Raw genomic sequence first — 6,000 nt, 5'->3', positions numbered from 1 at the left:
CACCACCGACACCGAACCACGCCAATGCCACGGCAGCCCCCTCATCCCACCCCCAACGCTGCCCATGAGGGCGAGGGCTCCACAAACATCACGGTTCCCTCCCTGGAGCTCTCCACACGCGTGGGGTTTCCAACTGAAAACACAGATTAACGTGTTGGAAGGGCTGATGCAGAAGTCTGCAATCGAAAGCCACGGCCCCAACGGGGTCCCCTTCCCAGAGAGACGAGCTGCCCGATCCCTCAGAGGGATGGAGACACGGCGGGTGACACGAAGAGCCGTGGCCCCACACCTCCACACCGCACAGGCAGACACACGCGTGTCGGAGCAGCGCTCGGTCCCTCCAGCTCCCTCTCGGAGCTGTTCAGCCCCGTTCAACCTCCAGGGCTGCCCAATGCCACCGGGACGGACTGAGCGCGGGGCTGGGAGTGACCGGGCAGGCGTGAGGGGTACCGACCGGCTGGAGACGAGCGCGGGGCTGGGGAGGAACACGGGCCACCGGGTGATAAGAGGACGCGAAGTGCGGAAAGCACTGCGGACGAGATCGACCGACCGACAGAACGACGCACTGACCGAGGGGCGAGGGCGGCGGAGAGCAGCGCCGGTGCCGGGCGCGGCGGCGGCAGGTCCCCTCTCCCTGCCCGCTCCCCAAACCCGGCCCGGCTCTTACCTCCGCGGCAGCCGAGAAGCAGTAGCACCAGCAGGCAGGCGGGCAGCGCGGAGCCCGGCGGAGCCATGGCATCCCGGGCGGGCGGGCTTGCCTCCCTGCGCCCCACGGGGAGGGAGCAGCCCGCGCAGGAGGCAGAGAAGGAGGGAGACGGAACGAGAACCACCCCCCGGTTGGGGAAGGCGGGGGAGAGAGGGGGAAAAAAAGAAAGGCAAAAAAAGGGGAAAAGCGGATTTCAGCGGTGCTCCCCTCCGCGCGAACACGCCGCCGCGCCGGGCGGGCGGGGGGGCGGCGCTGAGGGAGCGGGGCCGCCAGCGGGCGGGGGCGGGCGGGCAGCGCCTTGCGCCATCTTGCGCATCGGCCAGAGCGCCGGCAGCGGCGCGGCGGGGCCGGCGGGGGTGAGGGGCCGGCAGGGGTGAGGGGCCGGTCCCTGTGCGGGGCCCCTCAACGCCCGGGATCTGTGCACAGACCCCCACCAAGGCTCTCATTGCAGGAGTCTTGTCACCGGAGCCCGTTCATGCGGCTCACCTCATCGGAGACCTCTCGTCAGAGTCCCCTCACGGGTCTCCCCTCACGGGACTCCCCTCACGGGGTCCACTTCATGGGGCTTCCATCACCAGAGTCCCGTCACCAGCCTCATGGGCTCCTCTCATGGGTTTCCCCTCAACGGAGCTTTCTCGTCAAGAGTCATTTCATAGGTCTCCCTTCACCCATCTCCCCTCACCAGGGCAGCCTCGTGGGTCCCCGTAGAGCTCTTACAATGGAGCCCCATCCTGGGTCTCCTCTCACAGGAGTCCCCTCATCGTTCCACTTCTTGGGGCTCCCTTCTCTCTGGGCTACCTCACCATGGGGTCACCCCTCACTGGTACCTTGTAAGGACCTGTCTGAGGCCATGCCCCACTCCTCAAAGTAGGAGATCCCTCCAGGAGTGCATCCTGGACCGCCCAGTCCTGGCTGGTCCCACCATGCCCAGGGGATGGCAGCCAGCACAAGGCCTTCCTTCTTGAGCTTGTGGTAATGATATTTGTATCCTTTGTATTTGATCCCAAGCCTCTCCCCTGCCCCTCACTGCTCAAAGAAATGTAGTTTCAGCAATGGTGTTTGCATCTGCTGCAGCAGATGAAGTTAGTGTCCTATCCCTAAGCCTCTGGCAACTGTGTCCTCAGCTGAGGAGCTGCCTCTTGCCTGCCCTTAGGGATGGGATCCAAAAATCCAGCATTAAACCAAGGGAAAACGCTGATGAGATAACATGAATCTCAACTGGTTCCACCAAGCATTTAATTTTGGGGCTTTGTTTTGAAGAACAAAACCATCCACCAAGGTTGTTTGCAATAGCTGGAGGTGACTGGTATTCCCAGGAAGATGGGTAGGGGGATCGCAACAATAGCTACATAGATCTTGGGCTCGTCCCACTTCAGTGCTCTTTATTTTAAACAATGTCCTAAGGTGACTTACCCAGGTCAGTCACACAGATGTTGGACCAACCAGCTCACGTTTGAAGAGGCCCCAGTGATGATGGACCCAGTAAGGGATGAGTCTGCTCTTAAACCCTGCCACAGCCCTCAAGATAATTCATCCACCCTCCTGGCATGAAATGAGGATACTGTAGCTCTGCACAACTCTAGCACCCACTTGGTATTTTGCTGCTTCCAACTGATCCTGCCCAGTTCCATGGCTCACATTCTTCACAAACATAACCCCTCTCATCATCATCAGCAGCAAAAGTCATCTCTGCAATGACAGCTCAGTGTCTTGTGTGGAGTTTACTTGTCAAAACAAAACAACTAAAAAAATAAAAGTGGATCCTAACTAATTTAATTTTTTCAGGATAAAACCAGAACTTGATGAACCAGGTTACTAAAGCCTGTAACCATGCCCAAAAACCTGGAGGAAGACTCTTTGTAAAGATGAGCAATGTGTGGCTCCCCTGGACAGTGCACTCTGAGCGTGCTGAAGTTGGCTAACAAGGAAAGAAGACGTCACTACATCTGCTCCACATTAAAGCTTCTCTCATTTAGCAGAGGGCTGAACTGTATGAGGCTGCTCTCAGCCAGGGAAGAATTTGCTCTGGCTCCATCAGCCTCTCAGTAACATCTGAATTTCTGCACTGTCCCTGACCTTTTGGCACCAGCCCTGCTCCTCTTTCCCAGCCGTCTCCCTGGCTCCTGCCATGGGGCCCCACCAGCATTTCTGTAACCCTCACAGCTATCATGGGTTGGTGGCACCTCACAGGGTGCTGCCAGCACTGAGGACAGCTTGTGGGAATTCATAATTCCAAGGGAAAGGAAGCACTGTGTGCTTTGCAGGGCTTGTTTTCCCCAGAAACTCCAGTTTGGGGTGTTTTGTTCCTATGCACAGTGGCAGGACCCAAGAGCCCATGGAGGTAACTACGAGTTGAGGACACCACCAAGTTCAGCCTTGCATCTTGCAGATGACTCTGGTGACATTGCTAGTGTCACATTCCAAAATGTCAAAGCCATGTAAGATTTCTAAAGAAAAAGGCAGCTTTAGGGCTCTTTGAGCCACCTAACAGCAGGAATCTGGAGCATTCCTGTTTTTCTGTGCTCCTCTGTAACCATTAGGGCTTAAGAAAGTTGCTTTGTACTGGAAGCAGGAATTTGCCTATTACACTGCAAGCAGAAACTGGAGCCTTTTGAAAAGCAGCAGGGTTACAGGAGTGACAGTGAACAAGGCTCCAACAGCCTGAACCAAGGCTCCAACGCCTTCCCTTGCAGAGTGGCTGTGGAGTCTATCCCTCTGTCTTCCCTCCAGGGTCTATCTGTCCTCCCTTTCCATGAGAGCTGGCCTCAGAGGATGTTGCTCACCCCTTGCACAGTGAATTTCTATTGGCACAAAGAGTGCTCCTGATTTACACCAATTAACTGCAAACAGGTCCCCGAGACAGGTCCCCGAGACACCATTAGTAGTTTCAGCAGATAAAGTGGAAGATTAACTTGTCTGAATTCACCCCATTTATTATTCTCTGTGTTATTGTGGTTTCCCTGTCTGCTAACAGCCCAGGAACTTTTCACTTCCATACATACATACAGGATTTCAGCATCTGTTTTGTGGTCAGTGAGCAACAGGGAGGGGAGCTGAAATGATAGCACTTACTTAAAGGCATTGAGCTGAGAGTTGTCCCAGCAGTGGTGGGACAGCCACAGGATGTGCTCCTGTAAACTGCTTTCCCCAGCAGAAACCCTTTTTCAGCCCCTTTTGGCTAAGGATGCATCTATGGTGGCAGCAGCCAGCACCTGTCACCACACCAAGGGGTGCCTCCTGACACTTAGCTGCCTGGCTGAGGAGGAGCTGCATGTTCTTCACTAACTGAGAACCATGGTGCCACCGATCCAGCAGTTTTGCCATCAGTGGAAATGACTGTAAGGAGCCAACAGGAAGAATGAAACCCACACAATTTTACACACCATGCAAATCACAGAGGTCTGACTGTTGGATGTAACCACTGCTCCCACTGCTCCTGGGGAGGTTGGAGGAGGGCTCCTGAGATGCAGTTTACACCATGGGTGTCTGCTGAGGATCTGAGAAGCATCCTGGCTGCCTTGCTGCATCACACAGCATTACTTCCCAGAGGGCTAAGCTGGGCAGGGCGGTGCACTGGGTTCTTGTAACTTCCTGAGTTACCCAAGACCCCATGAGACCCCAAGCCCACTGTGACAATGCTGCCAGCTGCATCACAGCATCGTGTACTAGGGTGATGAAGACTGGGCACAGAAAGAAACACCAATGCCTCACTCCTGTCTTTGCTTCTCCATGGTCCCCTGTAACTGCTATGTCCGTCCATCTCGCTGCTCATTCATGCCACTCCAGTGTCCTCTCTTGTCAGCCTCCTATACTGCGACGTGACAGCTGGAAGGGATTTGCAGTCACCTATCACACCCCCAAGGTCCTTCCTTGCTCATTTGTGGGGTTACCTGTCATTAGGACGAAAACTCATCAGAGTTACACAGCCTTACAGTGTTCCCTTTAAAGCACTATCAGGGAACGCTATGCCAAATGCAGATTTATTACCTCTGTAATGCAGATAAAATGAGATTTTATGGCTCTGTAGTTCTGGCAGCATAAAGTAATAATGAAAACTATCTGCTGAAGTAGGGAATGCATCCTAGGAAGAAAGGGAGATGCAGGGGAAGTTAATAGCACATCCTCAGGCACTGCCTTTCGACACCCTAACCCTTTTGACACTCTCACTGGATGCAAGCCACTGACCAGCCCACTGCACCATCTAGGAGAAGTCTCATCTAGCATCTGCTACATGCTTCTGCTTATTTTTCCCATTAAAAAAATTCCCTAGCAAGATGAAGCACCAAACTGGACAAGTATTTTCCTTTTATCTTCTAGGAATCAGTTCAAAACTGAGAGATGAGTTAAGCATCAAGAAACACCTAAGGAATCCAAACTCTGCCCATACCTGAAATCCTAGCAGAATCCCTAAGGAATCAGGCACCCATCATCATCCCACATTCCCAACCTCTACAGCTGGGAGCTCAGGCACTGACCCGGCACGAATGTGAATCCTGTGTCCTGCTCCTGATGCTGCTTCCCACCAGTGAGGTAACATGCTGGCTGTGGAAGGTGCTCCACCATGACTCAGGGCCTGGTTTTAGATCCATTCAGAAGTGAGTTACTCAGGTAAGCATGATTTGAGATGTGAGGAATAAGAGCTGCAAGAGACTGAATCATGAGACAAATTTCACTTTTTTTTTTTTCCAAAATATTTTATTAATAACTCATTAGTTAAAGAATATAAGGACAATGTCTTCTTACACTTTAACACTAAAGAGTATTTGTGGAGTAAGAACAGTCTCTGAAGAAAGAAAGCTATAATTAAGTACAGCATGGAACCAAACACAGACACAATCTTCAAACAAGATCAAGTTCTGGTTACACACCCCTTATGCACTGTGTAGAAAATGAAATGTAATTGTAAAGGACAAGGGAATACAATAACAAAACTAGATGGCAGATTTCTGCTGGACTAAACACCTTTTTCTAACAGAAGCGTTGATTAGAAAAGCCATGACGATCCCCCTCAAAACATCTATTTCTAATGAGATCAAAACCATATTTAGTGCTCTAATGAAAGGGTTTTTTTCTCACACAGCTTATTTCATGGGCTGATCTCAGGATTGTTAGCTAGAAATGCGAAAGCTTCTCAAAACCTAGATTATAAATTCTCTCCTCTGAGCTATTTAAACCAGAACTTTGACGTCTGTTAAATAAGAAATTAACAAAAAAGGTGAAAGAGATTTTTATCCAAGCCATGTGTTTCACATAGCAAGGAATTAAAAAGTAATAAAAGGATGAGGCTTTTGACT

This window comes from Indicator indicator, chromosome 16, assembly GCF_027791375.1.
Source record: "Indicator indicator isolate 239-I01 chromosome 16, UM_Iind_1.1, whole genome shotgun sequence".
NCBI lineage: Eukaryota > Metazoa > Chordata > Aves > Piciformes > Indicatoridae > Indicator > Indicator indicator.
The sequence above is the reverse complement of the archived record's forward strand: the minus strand, read 5'-3'. Positions refer to the sequence as shown.